The sequence below is a fragment of the Macrobrachium rosenbergii genome, chromosome 12 (genome assembly GCF_040412425.1).
Source record: "Macrobrachium rosenbergii isolate ZJJX-2024 chromosome 12, ASM4041242v1, whole genome shotgun sequence".
Classification (NCBI taxonomy): Eukaryota; Metazoa; Arthropoda; class Malacostraca; order Decapoda; family Palaemonidae; genus Macrobrachium; species Macrobrachium rosenbergii.
The window spans coordinates 28,266,625-28,291,655 of record NC_089752.1 but is presented as its reverse complement, the minus strand read 5'-3'; the positions used below and the strand labels follow the sequence as shown (position 1 = coordinate 28,291,655).

The 25,031-nt window shown below is 42.9% G+C and overlaps 1 protein-coding gene across 2 annotated transcripts in view; it reads right to left on the bottom strand.

Annotated features, from left to right (window-relative positions):
- LOC136844471 (immunoglobulin superfamily member 10-like) overlaps positions 1 to 25,031 on the bottom strand; it is an 809,371-nt gene that overhangs the window by 669,945 nt on the left and 114,395 nt on the right. The gene's annotated exons all lie outside the window — the stretch shown is intronic.

Here is a 25,031-nt window from a genome sequence, read left to right as displayed (position 1 = left end):
TGAAAATAAGGACCAAAACCGAGACACTTGGAGTTTTGCATTTCAGTCTCCTAGTCCTTCCAATTCCATTTCGCCTCGTCAAAAGGACGTAGATAGAATGAGGATGGAGGCGCCAGGCTTCCGCAGTTTTAATCTTCATAAAAAGTTCCCCTGGGCCGCCAAGATAAATCCTTTTTCGCCTTAGTAGAAAAAAAAAATGAATTGACGCGTCTCGTCTCAAAAAGTAGTTTTCATCATCTCCTCATTAACAAAAGTTGGGAGCAGAATTGTCCCGGAAAAAGTATACGCGCTTAAATAAGCAAAATAACTTAAAAATATTGCCTCCGTCCATGATAAATGGAACAATAAAACATATAATGCAAAATGTATTTTCCATACATAATTTGTCATTCATAAAAATAATAATTAATAAAGAAAATTATCAATGAATTTCTGAGTGGAAAATGATACACGTCATGAATACATTATAATTTTCACATCCAAAATCAAATTCTCAGAGACTTATTCTTAGAAAGGTTGTCTGAAAGTTATTCTGGGAAAAGCTACCTCAAATTAACGAAGGAGACGCTAACCAGAACTCTGGGAGTAAACTTATCGGAAAACCGTAATACGCATTCAGCTTGATGGCTAGGAACATTATGTTAACTCAGAAGTGAAGCACATCCAGGGTTTCGGAAACCAAGGCAACACTCTATCCATCCCCGAAAATTCAACTGCTAAGGGGACATTCCATAATTCGGCTCAATTGCAAATTCACAGGTAAAGCATCAAGCATCGGTGGTGTTCCGGGAAAGTTCTTTGAAGTAAAATTCGAACTTTATAATCGTATGGTCGGCAGCGTCGTTTATGCGAGACCTAGCTGAGACACCAAAACACTCGTCTGAAAAGAAGAGTTGGTTCCTCTATTGAACAGAAACTGGAGAAACATATCAGCCAGTCTCCTTCCTGACACCAAAGCTAAATGTTCATTCTACTGACATATATAAGCTGAGCCGTTTGCTATATAAATACAGTAACTGCTTAATTATTCGTATTTGAAATTTTTGCAGTGCTATATTATCTAGAGAGGCAACAGAAAACAAGTAAAAAATGCGCCGTAGTTTCTTAGGCGCAATCGAGTTTTCTGTACGGCGTATAATTCTGTATAAGCCGCGGCCCGGTGGTGGCCTGTGCTATAGCGTTGCCAGACGCATGATCAAGGCTAAATTTAACCTTAAATAAAATAAAAACTACTGAGGCTAGAAGGCTGCAATTTGGTATGTTTGATGACTGGAGGGTAGATGATCAACACACCAATATGCAGCCCTCTAGCCTCAGTAGTTTTTAAGATCTGAGGTGGGAAAGAAAAAGTGGGGAAAGAAAAAGTGTGGACGGACAGACAAAGCCATCGCAATAGTTTTCTTTTACAGAAAACTAACATGAAAAAAAATAAATAAGAAATCTGACTGGTGGTTTCAGGTAACAAACAAGTTATCAGATCTGACGTGCCAATTATTTGGGCAGCTACTAGAGGTACAATTGCTGTGGTGACAATCCACCACTTCCTTCACCACCCATGCCTAAATAAGACTGGTAACAATAACAAAATGATTGAAACACATATTTCCTCCGAGAGCCTCCTACAGACCCACACCGCATCTCGTTCCATCAATTCCTAGTATGGCTTATTACTAATCAGTTGTCCTTTGCATCACTGTGACGTTCTTGTTTGGCTAGTTTGAACAATGGAACTATGAGTGAAGTGTTTATGGTGCTCTTTCCTGTGTTATCCTCTGCTTTTTTTTAGTGATACCAATCGAATTTATTAGCACATAGACCCTCAAAAGAACCACACAGAACAGTGGTTGAGAAAAGTTGAGTTGACTGGAAAAGTTGAAGGTGTCATGAAAATAAATGAAGCTACTACACTCCTTCATCGTATCGAGTAACAAACAGTCAATGATGCCTTAAATAGTAAAGAAAGGCTGTGATTTATATCATGACGGTAGTGAAAACGCAGCTCCAAGAAGAACAATGAAATGAGTAAACCATAATCCACCTAAGGGCACTGTTTACAAGTATTTTGTACAAATGTCAGCCGAGATCACTGTTCATGGTAGAGCTGAAGGCTGCCTCTGAAAAGCATGGCCGCTATTTTGGTGTTCCCAGCTTCAAGGCATCTGATCGGGGGTTGGCCTAACTCCATCATCTCCTTGGCCTATCAAATAGTCATATCCAGGGAGAGACATTGTTGGCTAACAGGCAGTGCTGAGGAATTTAGAGATTATATCCAGAAACCCACCTGCAAATATTAGCATTTGCCCTCACAGATCAAAGACATCGTTTCGACTAAATTATTGGGCAATCGTGCCAATACCCTGGCAGACAGGGAGGTGCAGATCCCCTTAGGGGTAAGGTCAGTGAGAATCACATATCCATTCTTTGATATATAAATACTGATGACTATCATTATTTATAGACTGGTTTTTGTCAAGGCTCGCTGTCCACGTTGCCTTCATTATGTAACAAACAATCTGCCTGTAGTCTATGACTTTACCACCAATGCAAGGTTTATTGCTCAGATCTTCAGGAACTGGATTTTAGCCATTCCATTCCAAAAGTTATTCTTCACCAGAGACGGGGGGTGTCTTTAACTGAATTGAACAGAGCGACTGACCTATTAACCAAAGCACTAGCAAGCGATGATTGCTAAACACTTTGCCTTTCTACAACTTAACAAATCACTTCTCCAGCCAGTGGACCTGGAAATCATCTGGGCCTATAAAAGGAAGTACAGGGCGAAGCTCCTCGAACAAACTATGACAGTTATTGTGGAAGATACATTATTTCCAAAGGGTGCGGACGAGTCACTAAGCTCAAACCTTTTAATTTTTCAGCTGAAGATGAAGATCGAAACTCTGGCTAACGGCTGAAGTAAGTGGCTGAATGACGATGATTTTAATGGCTTTGAGGCCAGTAATTTCACGTTCTTGAACAAAAGTGGATTTGAGGTACTGAAAGGATGTTTTATACATTTGGGAAGTTTGTAACCAAGTCTACAAATTATTCCGATTTCATTCTATCATCATCTTCAATAGCATTTTCTCTGCCTTCTGTTTACTACCATGAAGAATATCATATGAGCTTGGCAGTATAAGAAAAGAAACAGTCTCCAAACCTACAATATGAGGATTGTCGGCAGCAAGTAAAACTTGATGAAGTACGGAACTTAAACCAGTCACAACACTGCCATGATTTATAAACGCTGTCACAGCACTTGGTTCGTGAACATTGGTTAGATGACTAAACAACTAACAAAAATACTGCACCATACTAAAATCAAGCAGGCAAGCCTTAATAAAATACAGATGTTGGGCACCCAAACTACTCGAAAAGCCGTCTTTTGGTCTTTGGACCCAATTTTAACCAATAATCAATTTCCCATAAATGTACGCTTTGTGAAAAATGAAAACACCAGTAACTATAATATTCATCACTTTAACTGTAAAATCAAGGTTGAATACTCTGTGCACATGGCCTCCACAATTACACAATAGCAGCGACATGTTGCTGAGGCGAGATTTTAGTAACTCAAAAACCGTAGCTTCTGCCATCAGGCGGCATCCTCATAACACTTATTAAGCTACTATTCATCTTACGTCTTATGGAGGGATCAACAGCCCTCGGACTGTCCGGTTCAGTGACTGGCAGGCTTTGGAATTCTCTCCTTCCACAGATTTCTATGTTTTTATCATGTATATACTTTCTTCCTTTCCTATTTTATTATTTGTTCTCTTTTCTCTTCTTTCTTTTTTTATACTTTTTACCTTTTGTTTCCTTTCTTTTTTTTCTGAACCCCTCAGGCATCAGTGCTACTCGAACACTGGACTTCACGTCCTTATGTTCTGAGCATTAATAGAACGACAGAGCAGAGTAATATGAATTCGTCTTGAAAAGTGAGGTCAATCATGGGAAAACTCATTCTGATTTTAAAAAGATTGCCATCCTCATTAACACAACTGATTTCAGAATGAATTAGTGAAAAGCAAGCTGAATGTTTACTTAAGATGGTAAAAAGTTTAAATAATTAAAAGTGTAAATATGGTGAATAAAAAATATCTGGCACTTATAATAAGAAATGATAAAAATAAAAAATAAAATCATGCTTTCAAGAAAAATCAAATAGTTTAAAAAATAAAAATCCTTTTACAAACAGAATGTCTCGTTGCAACACAGCGATAACAGGACTTTAAGAGGTGCAAAAAAACGAGCAGGTAAAAGAGTACTGCTACTTTATTCATGATCCAGGCAGTTTATATAGCGGCAGACTGACATCGCGCCGCGGAATACAATGGGAGCAAGGGTGACCTGAGGTCGATAACAATTAACAATAAATACAGCGAACGAGTACACTTTACAATATGCAAATAGACAGAATTGAAGTTGAATACAATCTTGATGCCTGCAAAAGAAGAATACATGGTACACAAATCGAAGACAGGTAAACAATTATATACATAGTTTAAATAATTGGATTTACGTGACCCGGCACGCCAGGCGTGATGAATTGTAGAGGCAAAGGAAATGGGACGTCACCATAGAAAACTTGCTCAGCAGAGACTTTACAAATACTCCCCCCACCCCCCGCAAGACGTGGGTAACATCTGATTAGTCGGTGTATCTACTGGGGAGCTGAAGGGGGCCACGGCTGCGTGAGGACACCGGGGGAACGCCCTGTGTATGGGGGTGGCTGACTGCGGGTGTGGGCGGGTGCTTCCGGGGGCGGCCGCGTGCCCGCTCCTTACGAGGGGCCAGCTGCGGCAACAGCTGCCCAGGAGGAGGGTGAGGTGTGGTGACGTCTGTGTCCTCCTCCAGGAGGGCTGGCTTGATGTGGTCTACTGACACCCAGTCGTTCTTCCCGTGAAGGGCAAGCAGGAACGCCGTGTTGTTCCGCTCCAGCACGCACAAGGGCCCCCTGTAGGGCCTGGTCAGTGGTGGACGGACGGCATCATCCCTGACGAAGATGTGGGTGGTGGAGGACAGCCCGGGCGGCGTGAAGGTGGCTGACCTGTCGGTATATGTCCGCTTGCAGGGGGCGAACTTGCCAACTATGTCGTGAAGCCTCTGGACAGATGGGTTGTGGCGGTTCCCTGTAACTAGCTCGCCCGGGACTACGAGGGGCTCGCCGTAGGTTTTCTCAGCTGCGGACAGGGCGCCGTTGACCCTGGGGGCGGCTCTCAACCCAAGGAGTACCCACAGCAGCTGGTACTTCCAGTCCTCGGCGGTGCAGCAGGCCATAAGGGACGCCTTCAGGGACCTGTGAAACCGCTCAACCAAGCCATTGGCAGCGGGGTTGTAGGCCGTGGTGGTGTGATGAGCTGTCCCCAGCAGCCGAGCCAGGGTGGACCACAACTCGGACAGGAAGGCGGGGCCCCTGTCAGTTGTGATGTGGTCTGGGACGCCGAAGCGGCTGATCCAACTCGAGAGCAGGGCCTCGGCGCATGCGCCGGCGGTGGCTTCTTGCATTGGCGTGGCTTCGGGCTACCTCGTTGAGCGGTCAACCACCGTCAGGAGATATCTGTACCCGCCTGACGGGGGAAGGGGCCCAACGACGTCAATGTGAACATGGCCGAACCACCGCCCTGGCTGCGGGAACTCGCCTACCCCGGACTCGGTGTGACGCCCCACCTTGCTGGTTTGGCATTGCAGGCACTGCCTCGCCCCGGACCTCGCGTCCTTCTGCACTCTGTGCCAGATGAACTTCTCTGACAGCAGCTTAGCCGTCGTCCTGCCGGAGGGGTGTGACAGCCCGTGGATGACGTCGAATACCTGGCGGCGGCGGGAGGCGGGCACCAGGGGGCGGGGCTGACCGGTACTGATGTCACAGAGGAGATTTGGGCCCCGGGGGGCGAGGGCCACGTCCCTCCACTTCAGGGACGTGATGGTGGTGCGGTAGGCTGGGATCTCTGGGTCAGCGGCCTGCTCCCTGGTGAGGTCTTCGCAATTGATCCCGAGCTGCACCTTGTTAAGCCCGGCTCTGGAGAGGGCATCTGCTACAGGGTTCTTCCCGCCGGGGAGGTACTTGACGGAGCAGGTGAACTCCACGATGGCCGTGAGGTGTTGCTGCTGCCTGGAAGACCATGCTTCCCCCTGCTTGGTGAAGGCGTGGACCAGCGGCTGGTGGTCCGTGTAGATTGTGAAGGGCGTGCCCTCCAGGAGGAACTTGAAATGCTGGGCTGCCCGGTACACTGCGCAGAGTTCCCTGTCGAAGGTGCTGTAGCGGGCCTCTGCGGGGTTGAACTTCTTGCTGAAGAAGGCGATGGGCTGGGGGGTGCCGTCGATGACCTGCTCCAGGATAGCTCCGCAGGCGACACTGCTGGCGTCCATCATATGTTGGAGGGGGGTGGTGGGATCCTGGTGGGCCAAGGCGGTTGCCTTGGCGAGGGCGACCTTCGTCAGGGAGAAAGCCTGCTGCTGGCTGGGTCCCCACACTAAGGACTTTGGTTGGCCTTTCAGGGTCTCCGTCAGGGGGGCCATGGTGTGTGTGATCCCGGGGATGAACCTCCTGTAGTAGTTCACCATCCCGAGGAACTCCTGGACGGCCTTGACGGAGGTGGGGGCGGGAAACCTGGTGACGGCTGCGACTTTGGATGTGAGTGGGCGGACACCATCCGGGGGATACCTCGTGGCCCAGGAAGTCGGCTTTCTGGATGCTGAAGGTGCACTTGTCGAAGCGTACGACGTGGCCGTTCTCCTGCAGGCACTGCAGGACTGCCCGGATGTGCTTCTGGTGCTCCTTGTGGGACCTGGAAAATATAAGGATATCATCCACATAGCAGACGCAGAACTTCAGGTACCCCAGGATGCTGTCCAAGAGCCGCTGGAAAGTCGCCCCGGCGTTCCTCAGGGCGAAGGTGGAGAAGGCGAACACGTAGGACCCGAAAGACACGATGATGGCGGTCTTCGGTATGTCCTCTGGCGTGACTGGTACCTGGAAATAAGATTTCAAGAGATCCAATTTAGTGAATATTTTGGCCCCGTGGAAGGGGCCGTGAGATCCTGCATGTTCGGCAGGGGGTAATGGTCAGTTTCTGTTGCGAGGTTGAGCCGCCTGTAGTCGCCGCAGGGTCTCCAGGAGCCGTCCGGTTTCTGCACCATGTGGAGGGGGGAGGCCCACAGGCTGGAGGCCTTCTTACATATTCCCATCCGCTCCATTTCGGCGAACGCGCTCTTGGCCTCCTGAAGGCGCCGAGGGGGAAACCTCCAGAACCTCGCATGTGCAGGGGGCCCTTTGTTTTTATGTGATGGTAGATGCCATGTTTGGCTGGGGCCCCCGGGTGTCTGGCGGAGCTCGGGCCTGAACACGTCAGGGAACTCCTTCAGCAGCTGTGAGTACTGGTGGGGGGGCAGCAGAGCAGATGGTGGGTGCCTTGGGTCCTGTTACTAACGGGAGGGACTGGCAGGAGTCGGTGTTGAGGAGGCGCTTCCGACCGACATCGACTGCCAGCCCAAAGTGGGCAAGGAAATCTGCACCCAGGAGTGGGGTCCTTACGTCCACGATGACGAAGTCCCAGGAATATCTCCGGCCAAGGATGGAGATCGACAGGGGCCTGGTGCCGTAGGAGAGGGTGGGGGACCCGTTGGCAGCCGTCAGGGAGGCAGCCGGGTCCGGTGCTCGCTCGCGGTCCTCTCTGGATAGCGGGAACATTGATCTAACGGCCCCCGTGTCGACCAACATCATCCTGCCGGAGACGGTGTCGCGGACGTAGAAGCCTGCTGGCTCTGGGCCCCTGGGTTCTTCTGTTGCCATGGTGGCCTGTCCTGCTGGCTGCCGCCTCCCCCATTTTTTGAACAGGCAAATGAACAGGGCGGCAGGCAGTTCCAGGCATCCTTGCCGAACTGCCTGTGGTAGTGGCAAAGACCCGGGGAATTCCACCTGCTGTGAGGCGCTGGGCGCCTCCTGGTGACGGTGTTGACCTCCTGCTCTGCGCCCTCCTCCTGCTGGATGGTGCTGACTGGGAGTGCGGGCGCTGGTACCCGCTTTGTTGCCTTTACGGAGTCCGTCAGGTGCTGCGCCGTGCAGATCAGGACCTCGAGGGGCATGGCGTAGGGCTCAGGGATTTGTGTGTGGACCTCCGGGAGGAGCTGACGGAGGAGGAGCTTCTGCAACAGGCTTATTTCAAGTTGTTTTCCACTGCCGTCGGTGTCGGGGAGGGTGAGGTGGTCCTGTATCATGCCCCATGACTCCATGACGCTCTGATCCTGCCGCGGGCTGACGGCGAGGTCGAGGGCGTGGGCGGCCTGCTCAGCGACTGGCAGGGACCATGCCTCGAGGAGGGACTTCTTCCGGAGGTGGTAGGTGAGGGGGCATGTGGCGAACACCCACGGGACTAGCTTCCTGTAGATCTCCTCCGGCAGGGCGTTGAGTACTGTGTCTGCCTGTAGCACATCGTCATTGAGTTCCACCAGCCTGACTCTTGACCCTGTACAGCCATTCCGACCAATTCCCCTGCGTGAACAGCAGCAGTTTTATGGACAGGGCGGCCCTTGCTTGTCCTGCCGGGCAGGGGAGAGTGCGGGGCATGGGCAGGGGTGTGGAGGAGCCCGAGAGGCTCGGCACAGGGGAGGGCGCGGGTGATATGGGAGGGAGGTAGACATCCGAATCCGCGAGGTTAGCAGTTAACTGAACAAGGGAGGGAATGTCCGCATCCATGCTCGCTCTTGCCCTCTTAATTTGGAGTGGGATACTCGCATCAAAACGCACTTGGAAGCGCGCCGTGTGAGTCCACTAATGACGCTGGTGATTTTGCCGACGAGAGTCAGCATGCCCGAACGCTGGTTACGGCGCCGTAGTTAGACCGTTGGGGCATGAGTTAGTTCCTGGACCCAAGACTGAGTCGCCGTATGGGTCCGCTAATGGCTCCAGGAAACACTCCGGGGTTACCACTTTAAGAGGTGCAAAAAAACGAGCAGGTAAAAGAGTACTGCTGCTTTATTCATGATCCAGGCAGTTTATATAGCAGCAGACTGACATCGCACCGCTGAATACAATGGGAGCAAGGGTGACCTGAGGTCGATAACAATTAACAATAAATACAGCAAACGAGTACACTTTACAACATGCAAATAGACAGAATTGAAGTTGAATACAATCTTGATGCCTGCGAAAGAATACATGGTGCACAAATTGAAGACAGGTAAACAATTATATACATAGTTTAAATAGTTGGATTTACGTGACGAATTGTAGAGGCAAAGAAAATGGGACATCACCATAGAAAACTTGCTCAGCAGAGACTTTACAGAACCTCCAGAAAAAGAAAATGAACTTAAAAAGTAAAGCGAAATGCGACGCCACACAGAGAGAGAGACCTTCCAACAATGTAGTGTGTTGAACTACACTGTCGAGTTCAGCACAGACGACCGGCTCCCCTTCCTCGACGTTATGGTCACAAAGACGGAACGGAACTTGAAGACATCAGTCTACACAAAATCCACCAATTTGGGACTTTGCTTGAATGGGGATAGCGAGTGCCCTGCTAGGTTTAAGAACACGACAGTCAGGACCTTCATTAAAAGGGCCTCTCCCACTGCTCCACCTGGCAGGACACCAACAAGGAATTGAACGTGCTGCACAAATGTTGGTGAACAATGGTTTCACCAACAAACTCAACAACAAAGAAATTCGAACTGGCCTGGAAAAATGGTACAATGGTGAGAACACACAACCTGCCCCCAAGATGACATAAAGATCTATTATAAGGCCGGATGCATCCCCAGTACCGTGAGGACGAGAACTCCATGAAGAAAATCGTCATGGAAAACGTCACCCCGACCTAAGACAGTAAGAGAATAAATCTTGTAATTTATTATAAGAACCGCCGCACCCGTGATCTGGTGATGAAGAATAACCCTCTCCGCTAGCAAGAGAACCCCTCAAGCAGAAGAACGTGGTCTACCAATTTGTATGTCCTGTCCGAGGATGCCCCGACGCTTATATTGGAATGACCACGATGCGTCTGTCAAAGGATCTCCTGCCACGCCCAGGAGGGTGCCATCATGAACCACGCCCGTGCTACTCACAATATTTCCATCTCCCGCGACAGTATTATACAAAATATATAAGTATAATCGGGAGAGCCGCCGACCCTCTACGTCTGCGCCTGCTAGAGGCGCTCTTCATTGCCGAGAGAAAACCAACAATGAATACGACGCAGGAGGCATCGCTCCTACCCACGAATTTAAGAAGAATAATGCAGAACACCCACCAAATCCAACGAATACCTGAAAACGACAACCCTGAGAATGGAGATGCCCCTGATGAGCGAGGCGCCCTTCGAGACAATCCCCCGACTACGCAGCCCAATAGCAGCCAAACTACCGATGATGTCAGCCGGCATGACATCACGCAACGGCAGGCCAATGGGAACGCTGGAATGAATGACATTCCCAGGTTGCGAAAATCTGTCAGGATCGAGCTTCGCCGCAGAAATTTGGCTTGAAGTTCGCTGACTGCAACCAATCAGAATTCGCCATCCATGACCCCCGCTGAAGCCCGTGTATAAATTCAGAAGGACCTATGCAATCTGCCACCATTCTCCTGCCAGCTGCCGTCCAGGAAGGTTCTCTCCTCTTAAGCTCCATCCAGCAGCCACATTGGAAGCTCCATCCTGAAGACTGACAGGACCTCCCCCTTCAGCAGTAGCAGTTCAGAGATTGCTTTGCCAGGACTGGATACCCCCATCCTCATCCTTATTCCCATACCCCCTCCTGGGGCTCTGCCCCCACTCTACTTCCCCTTGTATCTCTCCAGATCTCATTCCAACTTCTTCCTACTAACACCATCAGTAGCCCCTTGTCCCTGGAGTAGCCGTTGTGGTCTTAAAACTCTCTAGGGGCACGGGGAGTTCTGCTTCGTCCAGGCTCATACTACTTCAGTAGTGCCTGCATAGGAGTTAGGCATAGGTAGGCACTGCCTCCCATAAAGTGACTGTTAACCACTGTTATCCTTTGAAATTTCTAGTCTTATAAAATGGTTTTTTGGTTCTACCGCTCTTAATAATTGAAATTCTTCACTTTTTTGAAGATTTGTTAAAAGTCAATATCTCTACACCTTTTCCCCCTTTCAAAATTCTTCCCACGTCGTTTCAATCACAATTTTCTCAAAATTTTGAAATTTACATAATCACCAAAAAGGTTGTGCAAATCCCTAGAGTAAATTAGCTTCTTTCTTTCTGAGGGTATTATTCTTATATCTATTTCTTATAAAAACGGTTTATTGTTTCTACCAGGCATATTTCAGTGTATAATATTCTCTGCTCAACCATGTCATAATGGGTAAAGTCAAAATTAAAGATACTAGCCAGGGACTTGATGGTGAATCACGTCGCCTGGCAATCTGAACTATTCTGCAGGATAAATTATGCTTTATCCACAAACTTATAAAGGCTAATAACCACTACTTAGCTATAGCAGATGAAGCAACAATTGAAAAAATAATTCATCCTGATACCAAACTTGCTCTGCATAATGATCACTTTGAAGTTGTAGACCCCCTCATCTAAATGCTTCACGCACACTAGTAAGTAAACCAGGCGGATAGTTTGGTTTACAATCTATCAGAAGAAGAGCTCAAGTATGAAATTGAGCAACGTAACCAAGTGAAGGTAACTTCAATCATCAAGCTTCCTAGCACCAAAACCACATTTAAGGTTAAACTTGAAACCACCCAAATGGTGAGAGATTGTCTCATTAAAGGACTACTCATCAGCGGCCAATCCTTCCCACCTAGATACTTAAAACAGGAGATTCATGTTGTTCCACCCCAGTGTATGAGATGCTATAGCTACGAGCACATTAAAAGAACTGCCCAAGCCAAGCACTTATAAAATCTGCTCAATATGTGCTTCTGATGAACACTATTGGACTGATTGTAATAACCAAACAAATCATAAATGCATCACTTGCAGCGGGGATCACCCAACCATGGCAGCAAGATGCCCTACCAGAAAAACTTTGACCAAGGACCAGGCTAAAACGATCAGGAACCAACAATCCCAGATTACATCAAATAAGACCTTCGCTCAAGCCACAGCCTCAACTGCACCAAATAGCTCTATTGCACCCAACAACAACATCTCACTCCATCAGCTCACTGTCATTAACACAGCAATAATCACGGCTAATTTGAGTGAATCAGTCGAACCAGGTACCTTTCAAACGATGATGGACGCTTTTTACAAAGCCAATGGTCTACCGTTGGTAAAAATTCCCACGGAGGCTATCAAGCTAGCAAATAAAGTATCAACTTTGCTAAATTCAGGTAACCAAAATAACACCAGCCCTAATCAGCCCCTATTAACAGATGAGGACATGGAAACTGAAGAAGCCAAAAGGAAAAGAATTCTAAGTGATTCAGACTCTGAAGCAGAAATGCCATCACATCCTGCAAAAAAACAGCCAATTCAACAACCACAAGCAACAACCTCAACCCATAACACTACAGACTCTGAAATACAAGGAGCTATGGCTCTTCCAAGCCTCCCTTCCACCAATCTAACCAAGAACCCCAAAATTGGACTTAAACTATACATTTCCATTAACATGGCAAACCCCAAAACCAACCCACAATATCCTCAAGAGGATGATTTTTACTATAAAACGATGAAGTACATCTTCACAGAGAAATTAGCAGATACTACAGTCATACAATACATTAATGAAGGAACAATAGAACTAGATAAATATAGTAACACGATCACGAGGATAAACCACGATAGATTCCAAAAACTAAATTCAGGCTTCTTTGACTTAACAAAAGGAAAAACACCATAATGGACACGCTTGCAATCATCCAACATAACGTCTTGAAGTGGACATTCCTTCGTAGTAAGGAACTAAGTAGCATTTATTCTTCTATCTCCCACATATTATACTTCTAAACTCCACGGGATACCCAACTCTACTCGCATTAGAATCTTTAATTACAACATTTTCCAATGCAACACTACTAACGCTCAAAATGCAGGGACAGCTATTGCTGTTAGACGTGATATCACAGTCAAATTAATAGATGGATTCAATCATGACCTGATTGCAGTAGAACTTGAGACAGTGAGGGGACCAGTAATCATAGCAACCACCTATTTACCCCCCAGCAATCCGGTGTTTCCTCAGCAAGATATCTTGTCCTTAATGAGACGCAATATCCCCGTCTATCTCTTAGCTGACCTTAATGCAACTCACCCAGCCCTGGGGCACAATAGCACAAATAATAGGGGCACCTTAATTCAAGGGCTAATGAACAGGAATCTAGTTTATTTTCTAGGACCAGATTTCCAAACATACTTAAACAGAAGATCCAAGGGCAAACCTGACATCCTTCTCTCTAATAGGTACCACATTTTTAATTATTCAATCACTCAGGGTCCTTTAACTACCTCAGACCATATACCTATATTATTAAAACTTACAGTGAGACCTATTATGGTAGCCATCAACCCTACACTTGATTTGAATAATGCCAACTGGAACCAATTCAAGGATACTCTTGACGACTCTCTCTCCAACTATGACGAACCTGTTAACATCAACAAGGATAAATCCTACATCGATGATAAAATAACTTTTTGGTACAGGTTGATCAAAGAAGCCATAGAACTTTATATTCCCCTCAAAACATTCAAGATCTTACCTTATTCTAAGGAAACAGAAAATCTTAAGCAATTACAATATTACTATAAACAGGCCTTAGCTTTTATTAATATTCATGGCCCTACACAGCAGCTATTAGAATACATACATAACATCAAAGAATGTATTAAAATAGAAGCAAAGGAACTCATAAATTGACTTGGGAGATACTACTTAATAAAATTGAAGGAATCTTTAGAGACCCAGAAAAGTTCTGGAAAATGATCAAAAGGCTTCTGGGATCAGATTCTGAACCAATAGCCTACATACTACATAATAATAGGAAAATCTTTTCACCCCAAGACCAAGAGCCTATTTTCAGAGAATTCTGGTCTAATATCTTCAGGATAAACCCTTGGGAGAATTTAAGGTTTGACCTGCAACATGAACAGCGAGTGATTGCAGCACTTCATGAACATGATGAACACATAATACCATACGATTTAGTTGAACTCAATAGATTAGATGTTGAAGATCAGTTTATTAAACCAATACAACTGCAAGATATAATCAAAATAATTAATAATTTTAAAAACAAAGCACCTGGTCATTCTAGAGTAAACAAAATTATCATCAAGCATCTTCCAATCTCCATGTTGGACTTTTTAAGAGTCATCTTCAATGAAACCATAAGTATGGGCTACTGGCCAGACATTTTCAAGAAAGCACTACTTCCCTTTGTGGGGAAAAAGGGTAAAGATCTAACTACTGTCTCTAATTATAGACCAATTTCCCTTCTAGAAATACCTGGTAAGATCCTTGAAAAAATCATTCAAATAAGGTTTAATGAGTTCCTCGAAGACAATCTACTAACCAATGATAATCAATATGGGTTTACTCGCGGCAAAGGAACTCAGCTTGCATTAACCAGATTATATGAGTTCATAGCAGTCAAGAAAAGTTTAAGATACGGCTGCAACCTTATCTCAAGGGACGTCAGTCGGGCCTTCGATAAAGTATGGCATGAAGGTTTAAAATACAAAATATTGGAGGCACAATTGCCAGACTTAGCAACCAGACTGCTATGCAACTTTCTTGACAACCGGGTGGCAAGAATAAAATTAAAGACTTCATTGGTCCAGAGTTCCAGTTACAATCAGGGGTTCCTCAAGGTAGCATTCTCTCCCCATCACTCTACAACTTTTACATTAAAGATACCCCTCCTCCATCTCAAGGTTGCCTTCAAATTATGTTTGCGGATGATCATACACAAGTCATAACATATCCTACAAATGCTAAATGTATGCTACAAAGAAAAACTATCAGAGAAATACAGACAATTAATAACTACGAAAAGAAATGGAAGATAACAACTAATATGAACAAATTCCAGATCCTCTCAATTTCTGCTCGTCGTCCCAGGGATATTATAGTCAACAATAGGAGAATTCCATATAACCAACAAGTCACAATTCTTGGGTGCAAATTCCAAAAATCTGGCATTCTTCCCCATGTACAGGCGAGAATAGCTACTGCAAGGAAAACGGTCAGTAGATTTAAAAGATTCAAAGGACTGTCCACAAAACCCAACTTAAACTATATAAATCACTAGCCAGGCCACAGTTAGAATACCCAGCCATCATATTTGGTGCACTGAGTAAAACAGCACTTAGTAAAATGCAAGCAGTGCAGAATAAAGCTCTGAGGCAAGCATATAGGAAAGTCCCCTACTACAACACAATAAAGGGAGTTGCATGATCACTCCAAATTAGAGCCTCTGAATGTCAGGTTCCATAGGCTTGGGCAGAAAACTTGGGACAAATTAAGTTTAGAAGACGAAAACTTATTCACAACCACTAGAGATCTCACCCTCAGCCAAGTCAGAGATCACTACTGGTGGAGTAGACTTGAACCTAAGGTCAATTGTGACCCCAGACCTAAGTATATAAATACTGATTAAAAAAAAAAAAAAAAAAAAAAAAAAAAAAAAATTATAATTATAATAATGATAATCATAAATTAATTAATTACTTACAAGATTAATAATAATAATAATAATAACAATAATAATAGTATAAATCAATAATTTGCAAATCATTAAATATACATAATTGTTTGTACATCTCAATCTTACCAACTTTTAATATCAAAGCCAGTTTCTGGCGTTGAACCAACAAACCATATTCCGAGCCTTTCTTCTCTGTCTGGTCCTTGCATGGTGACTAACCATAAATCTAACTTCGCAAGAGGGTCTGCCCCTCACTCTTCTCTCTTCTACTTTACTTCACTTTCCTCCCTTTTCCTTCCCCCTTTCCCATCCCGAGTATCCGCCGTCAGGCTTAACTGGATTGTATCCAGGGTACTCTTCCTTCTCCCCTATTCCTCACTTCCCTATCCTTATCCTAGTCCTAATCTGCCAGTCCTCTACTAGCTCCCGCTGGAGAATGACAGAAGAGTCTGTCGAAACGCGTCGCGGCAACAATTGTATAGAACTAACTGTATAGAATATATAAAGAAGCAGAATCCAGATTTTGACTTTTTCCCCCATGAAATGACAAATATAGGCGAGCTGTTAGCACGCACCTCCACTGAAGAGAAGTCCGCAATAAGGAAAATAGAAAAAGTCTTCTACAAAATAAATGCAGCTGAAGCAGCAATAATATTCAATAGAACCTATTATTATTATTATTATACAAAAGTCTGCCAACAGGTCAAGCCAGGTTCTCCAAAGGAAACAAAAATACGGAGCCTTTTGGGGGTGAAGAGCCAATGCAGAAGTAGACATAAAAATCATAAAAAAGACGCAGGTAAGAAGATAAATAAATATGTATATTAAAATGAGCAAGAAATATTGTGACAAAAAAGAACCTTGAGTTTTAAAGTAGTATATGGGCCATTTCTGAACTCAGAAACATCAGGATACGTAACACTGCAGTTGTTGGGTTTATTCATTAGTGTTTTATTAGTCACTTTCTCTTTTCGGCTTTCTTTTTTTTTCACCTGTGGCATTCTGAACTAAAATACTACTGCTAGTATTAATAATACAACAGAAATGGCTTCGATGCCCAAATGAATCATTTTGATCAAAAACGTTATACCACAATGAGTTTTAATTAAAGAAACCTAATTATTTTCTTTTACTTACTAAAGAAAAACACGTGTAAACCTATTTGGGTTTCTGATGACTGGAGAAATACGGTACATAGAAGTATAAGGCGAAGGAGGCGTGCAGGGAAAGTTGATAAGTCAACTTTCTCTCTCTCTCTCTCTCTCTCTCTCTCTCTCTCTCTCTCTCTCTCTCTCTCTCTCTCTCTCTCTCTCTCTCTTCTAATTAGAATACCGTCTGTGTACTATGATCAAGGCATAGGACAATTTCTCTTTTTTTAACTGAGGCACATGATTTCATTTTAGGCAGTATCTCTGTGAGATTTTTTAAAAAAACTTTTAAATCATTTTTCATTACAATCATTTTACTGAAAAATATTCTTACCAGAGTTTCAATGATTTAAAATGTAAAATGGAAACAGCATCTCAGAGAAGGTGAAATAAATTCCACTCCTTGAAAAATGTCCTGTAAAGTGATCCTATGACACCTCACAGAAAAAAAATAAATACGCATGGTTCCCGACAAACCCTAACACGAGGATGAAAAAAAAATTAAATCTTTAAAAGTTTATAGAAAAAACGATCAAAATCGCCACAAAAAGCAAACCAGTCGGGAACAACAGAGAGCTTATTGAAGTGGATTTTCGTGCCAAAGAGATTTTGTCTCCCGCCTAAAAGTCTACTGGGAAATAACGGAACAATAAAACTGTCTGCTCTCTTTTTTTCACGTACATTGATTTCTAGCTAGTGAGGAACAGCTGGGTTTATGCATACACTACAAATCAACATTATTTTCTTTCTAACGTCCAGGTGTGAAGCTTTTACAAGAACATGTAACAATGGCATACTTGCAAATATCTCTTTTTTTCAAGGATTTATAAAAATGTCACACTAGCAATATTAACTTTTTTCTTCATTTAGTTAATGAAATCAGTGTCGGTAAAACTGGCCAGATTATTAAAGATTAATTTTTTCATAAACAATAAGCGAGGCTTCTGAGTAGTAGTAGTAGTAGTAGTAGTAGTAGTAGTAGTAGTAGTAGTAGTAGTAGTAGTAGTAGTCGGGATTTGACTTTGAAACGGCACCTCTGTTCGTTCTATTTTGTGGCGAAGACTACACCAAAAGATCTCACTCATACTTGTATATTGTCAAATGTGCTCTTAAAGAAATGTTCTCTTCAGAAAGAAATGCAAACATCAATAAAAAAAAAACCCACGAAACTAATTGTTGATGAAAGAGTACAACTAATAATAAGAGTGCATTAGGAGTAATCACGCAGCAGAAATGGCTCCTCTGGGCTTGTTCTATATGAATGAGGTTCATGTTAATAATAATAATAATAATAATAATAATAATAATAATAATAATAATAATAATAATAATAATAATGGGTTTTCTCAAATTTCCTACTTCTAATAACAACAATATACAGGAAATATGTATACAGTATATGTACCTATACATCTGGAAAAGTCAACAAGGTAACCAATATCGCCGCTTAACATAAACGTAAAAAACACACGGCTGCTCGAGTCAGGATAAATAGAACCTGGCTCGAGTCTACCAATTGACAAGAAAGTAAGGAACGATAATTTGACCACAGCATACACGACCCACGGAATACCAAAAGGGAGAGTGGAAGTGGTTGTGGTTTAGATTAAGCAGGCCGTATGGCAGTGCCGGACCTTGCTTGAAAATATCCGGCAAAGGAATAGTAAATTTTAGGTGAATAAAAGGTCCGGTGTAGATCTCTGGAGACGCAACCAAGACGCTTGTTGGAAGTTATCAAGTTTGACATCTTCCCCAGTTCTTCATTGGAAGGGTGGGTAGAGCTCTCGGCTAGCACGCTGTTGGCCTAGCGTTCGACTCTCCGACCAGCCAATGAAGAATTAGAGGAATTTATTTCTGGTGATAGAAATTCATTTCTCGTCATGATGTGGTTCGGATTCCACAATAAGCTGTAGGTCCCGTTGCTAGGTAACCAGTTGGTTCTTAGCCACGTAAAATAAATCTAATCCTTCGGGCCAACCCTAGGAGAGCTGTTAATCAGCTCAGTGGTCTGGTTAAACTACGATATACTTAACTTTTTGACATCTTCCTGCCCATGCACCTCCTTCCCTCTTCCACCGACAGACAACCACTCTCCCATTACAATGAACCCCGACGTTTTTGCATCAAGAAACGGCTTTGCTTGGTCGAAGGTAACTAAAAAACAAATAAATAAACGTGAAAACCCCACCTCCCTAACAATTTGCCCGAATGGCCACCCTTCAAGGAATTCAACCGAAGACCTGCATAACATAGCATTAGCATCATCACTACACATGCAAACGAATCTACCCCATTCTTTCTCTCTCACTATACTTTCCTGTCATCATGCCCTACGGAACCAGCTCTTCCATTCTAACCCCTACACACATCTACTCATTACACTAACAGTATTCCAATCTCTAGCTCCACGCCCCATCCATACTCCATGAGGTAGTTCTGCTTTTACTTACGCAATAGATGTAGCCAGACTTTGCCCAGAATGTAAGACACGAGATTATTAGTCCACGACTGCTAACCAACACTTAAAAGACCAAGGGCACAAAAGGAGGCCGGGGTTCACGTAGAGAAGAGGGGAATAGGGAGGATCTACAATCTTGAAGGAGAACCATACGGAAATCTTAACCCTAACGGCCCATCTACCTTCCACCGTTCTCCCCATTTCTATATCCCAACCTTCCTCGCTTGTAAATTATCTCTCCTCTCCTTTCCCACTTCCTTTCGGATTTATGGTGGCTTAGACCTAGGCTTAACTGCAATGCCATCAACAACGTGGCCAGGTTGGTTGCACTTGTTTTAGTCGAGAACATAGTAGAAGACTCTGAATTATGTAGGTGATCACAGAAATGCGGAAATCCTTATTCCTACAATGTCTTGTCTTCGCAATAAAGGCCTATTTAGGATTATTTTAAGGACCAGCATTATACAAGAAGTTTTGGTATTCATTAATTCATAAACTCTGAATCTCAAATTCATGCACCTTTCAAAAATAATATTCGTGTTCTGTTGCACGTCACGCTTTAATAGATTTCTGCCGACTAAGTACACACGCAAAAATCATTCGTACTTTCATCCTGTCCCCTTTATAAAAAAAGGACTTTATTTCTGGTGCTTCTTTCTCAGTACAGCATTAATATACAGACCCTCCATTGACAGATACAGCAAACGCAATCTTCCGTGAAAATAAAGTGACAAGTCAGAGTATACTGAATATCTATGTGAAACACCATCTTTGTGACAAAGCGACAATTCAAATACAAGGTCAGTATGAGTTCAAAAGACAAGGTTTTAAAAACCACACAAGCGTTCCTGTCTGCATTCCGAAAACTGCTTTAAAAAGTGTAGTATTGCTATATAATCCGTACATCACACAAAGCTTCTGTGTTTCGAGGCAAAAACATAGCACAAAGTCTAATCCAGGGTTTGGAGGAAGAAGCCTAAAGTATTTTACGGTTTGGTTCAAGATGACTGAGAATAAAGAAAAATATTTTTCATACAGGCACAAACACAATAAGAAAGCATCACCAACACACGCTACTAACTAAATTGTGTCAAACACACCCACACGTACTCTCCAATGTCGAGGGATGACTTGAATGAAATGTCATCATATTTCAATTTTTAAAATTATCTTTCAAGTTGGTAACCAGTCCTTCTCCTCTTTCCTTAACTACGGAAGAAGAAGAAGAAGAAGAAGAAGAAGAAGAAGAAGAAGAAGAAGAAGAAGAAGAAGAAGAAGAAAGAATTAAGCAAAGATAAAGCTCATGAATGCTGAGGAACCAGGATCCATGAAAGGTTGCAACACTCCTCTTGAGCAGAAGTCTAAAGTTTACAATTAAATATGTGGTAGATTATGGGATTGAAGAGCTCCAAACAGATTAATAAAGAGGGAGTTACACACAAACGAATAATAATAATATAATAACAATAATAATAATATGACAGAGATATTTAAACTAAAGCTCTGGAATGGAAAAGACAACATTCAGACACACTGAAAGACTATACTGCATAGGTTTGCTTAAAAGCAAATGGGTGTTACAAACTAATACACACACAAAGCAAGCCACTCCAACATCTTCTAAAAACATAACAGACACCTCACACGTCTCGACTGTCGACCTAACCGCGCAACGTCTCCTCGCTGCTGGGAGAAAGGGCGCTGGTGACTGGTACAATACATGTACACTCAGCAAGGAAAGTGAGGATACAGTTTTCATTAGATTTCGTTCATCGAATTTTAATTTTTTTCTTACAGAAAACACATAATCTCGGTAAATTTACTCTAGAATATGAAAATACAATGCAAATTATATCATATATATTAAATCTGCAAAACAAAAACGTTCAGATGCTTAAAAAAAAACCATGCATGTCCGAAGTAATCAGAATTTCTCAGATGACTTCATTCACAGAGATCTAAAAGATAGCGTGTGGATATCTCGGCGTAGTACTGTTTATCAGAACGTCAGTATTTACTCGTTTTCCAATATGAACAGGCTTATTATTGCATCATCATACGAGGTAATGATAATTTATTTAATTTTTACACATTCATATTTGTATTTCACGGTGTTAAAATTCAGCTGGAATTAATGGCAGTAAATGTTGTGACAGCTAGGGTAGTTGACCAAATCTATTTAAATCCGCAAGAGCGTTCTCTATGATGTGAGGAGCAGCGCGAGAACTTCGGCAGGAAAACACAAGTAACTGGATGTTTCTTGACGTTGCCATAGTTTCTCTCTCTCTCTCTCTCTCTCTCTCTCTCTCTCTCTCTCTCTCTCTCTCTCTCTCTCTCTCTCCATGGCTAAAACATACTATACAAATATAGCATCGCTCAATCTCTAAAAGAAAAAAAATAATGAAATGGGTAGCTCTACATATAGGCCTAAGCTTACACAACAACAGACTCTCTCTCTCTCTCTCTCTCTCATCATAACATTGCATTCGTTCCTTTATTGTTCCCCACGTTTTTCGTTGGACATTGCTTAAATTTAAATCTTGATTTCATTATGGAAGATCGCATTTCCGATTATGCAAGCATTCCATTCATTGTGGTGTCATAAATTCATTTGTGTAAATTTACTTGGTAGGTTATGTCGAAAAATGTTTATTTTGCTCAGAACTGTCGCTGCAAATTACAACTTGAACGAATACTGCAAAGCTTACTACTGCATTTAAGTATCAATGATTTCAGAATCGTAGAATATGATTGAAAGTTATAGGTGGTCAAGCAAAAAACAAATACAATAAGACTGAAGCTCCTCCCCTTTCTAAAGTTGCCAGATGTCGCATTATTGAGCAACATATGTCTGAAGATTTTAAAAAACTGTATCCTAACTTTCCTTGCCAAGTGTACATACGCTACCGGGGTCTAAGCGATGACAGGCAGGGCAGCCAATCGAGACTACAAAGTCTACCCCAATGCCAAACCAAAGTCCTTCAAAAAGAAGGCATCATGCTTACCCCATACAAATGGGAAAAAAGCACGTTCAAAGAAAAGAAGAATAGTATTAGGTGCGGGCAGGCCGGCGGTGAACTTGTGTGCAACGCTGGTACCAGGAAACGTTAGCCAGACGTGTCACTGCATATACAGGGACTAATTCAGAGAATACCACAGAAAACAACAAAGACAAAAGATTACTGATGCTAAATAGTCTGAATTTCACGGTTATAGGAAAGCAGCCTCTTGATCTTGAGATTAAAAGACCCATCGGCTTGCGTGACGTCAATGACCGCGACTCACTAAAGGTAAATCTGTCCGCTGGCCGACTTCCCCATACACGGACCTCGCTTACGTGAATGAAGTGGATACGTGATAAAACAGAAATGAAGCAAGTAACGCACATTATCCACACACGCACAAACACACATTAAGAGTTATAATGGATCTCGACAACAATTACGACAAAGAACTTGATGCCATTTTCCACAAAAATAGATATACAGTATAATTCGCCACATTTTTGGTGTAATTCGTCACCAATCAAACTTCTCCGTTCACTTTCATTCGTGCCCTCAGATGCTCACTCTGTCTAATGGAAGCCTCGTGGAAGGATTTTGTGTTTTGATCAATATTTCCTAGGACTCATTCTCCCTCTATTTTTGAACGTAGAGGCCGCTGGCTTAGCTCTAATGCTCAGAATATTTCCATACTTTCAATGCCAAGCTGTGGAATAAATCATCTGTTTCCATTTTCCTCAAGTATGGAATTCTTCCTTCATTAAGAGGACGGGGCTATTGACTGCTCCGTGATTAATCCTCAGGACTTTCCCATTTTCCTTGCTCTTGTTTCCGTCGGACCTCAGATTGATATGTCGCGATCTTGATCTCTAGGTCTGACAACCTATAGAACACCTGTGTCCTCTGGGAATAGTTCCATTAAGATGGACCTATTCAGGAAGTGAACAAGTAACATTCGCGCTAATAACCAGCCAATGTCAGTGATGTGACAGCATCCCTGATGGAAACATGAAGCAACGAAACGGAGATCTTTGGAAAAAGTAACGAGACAAGAATGAAAGAGTCGATCTTTGCAATGAAATAGTAAAGAATTTTCTAATAATTAGATTTTGACAAGGAAACGTTGGATAGCAATTCTATGATATATATATATATATATATATATATATATATATATATATATATATATATATGTATATATATATATATATATATATATATATATATATTTATGCACAACTGTGAACATATATATACCCATAACAATCTACCTTCGTAATGTATTACTGTAATGGAAAATAAAGGCAATGAGCACTGCCCAAACTAAAGTAACAAAGGCTACAAACTTCTAGTGTGTGAGAGAGAGAGAGAGAGAGAGAGAGAGAGAGAGAGAGAGAGAGAGAGAGAGAGAAAGGAGGGGCTAAGCCTTCAAGAGATGCTGATGAGGGTAGCTGGGCGTGAAACTAATCTATGAATTAATGGCGGCAAGTTTCCTATCGCCTATGCAAATCGTTGCCTTCCCAATCAGCTGTTTAATCTCTACAACAAACGAAGATTTGTCTTCCAAGAATTTTCCAGTGATGGATGGCGGTGGGTAATTTTATCGTATGATGTACCTACGGAATTTCAAATAGGAAAGTGATTTCTTTCACCAACGGACGAGATTTGAGAGGAAAGTTGACACTGGAATGTTCGAGATAATGAAAACGCTGGTAAAGCTTTGTTTAAAATTAAATTCTATTTCTTTTTCCTAGTTCTAAACATTCTTATGTTTTTAGTTCTCGGTATACTTAGCAATGACATGAACTTGCTTCTCTCTGACTCCAATGCAGAACTACTGTATAGCAAATTCTGACAATACAGTAGTACGACCCTGAAACTGACAAATAACGCCAATGTTTGCTTCCTTTTCCATTATACCTCATTATACTGTGCCAATGTGAATCAAAATTCCATACCATCCTAATCGTTTGCACGATTATCGCATCAGTAAAAATACGTATAGATACAGAAAGTGAAACAAAAAGTAAACGACGGGACAAGTTATCCAGAACAAATGTCACCCTATTATTTCGACATAAAACCAGTCGTAGACAAAAGTAACTAAGAAACATGACAATTTCTTGTAGTGTTGCTCCGTGGGGAATCCCGGAACCACATCATGATTAGTCATTAGAAGACCGAAGTTACAGATATCCATATAGTAAAGCTTCGGCAGGCCCCTCCCCACTCTCTCTCTCTCTCTCTCTCTCTCTCTCTCTCTCTCTCTCTCTCTCTCTCTCTCCATTGACAATGAGGATGATGATGCTTAGGACCAGGAAGACAAGAGAGATAAAGGGCACGTGAAACTTAAGGCAGCATCCCTTTGAGCTCCCAGTGAATGGGCGGATGAATGAATCCGTGAAGGAGCAAAGGACCTCATGATGCAAATCCTTCAAGGAAATGTTATGGATCGATAGGACATCCCTTCTCCACTGACGACCTCTGTAATACACTTCCTGGCCTGAAGAAGAATGAATGAGACCCAAGAAAAAAAAAACTATTAAGAGTTACTTGCTACAAAGCACCACTGATTTAAATTATAGTACGCAAATTGTATGCAGACTTAACTATATAAATAGATCCATGAAACTTCAACATTACAATGACCATATCCTAGCGCCATGATTGCCTATCCAATTAAATCCACCTTGCAGCCACAAGTATCTTTTGCCATCTCAAAAGAGCGTGTTCCCCTTATCTCAGAAAATATGCACAACTAAAGAGGTGTGTAATTATACTGTTGTATTTCAGATTTGTCCTCC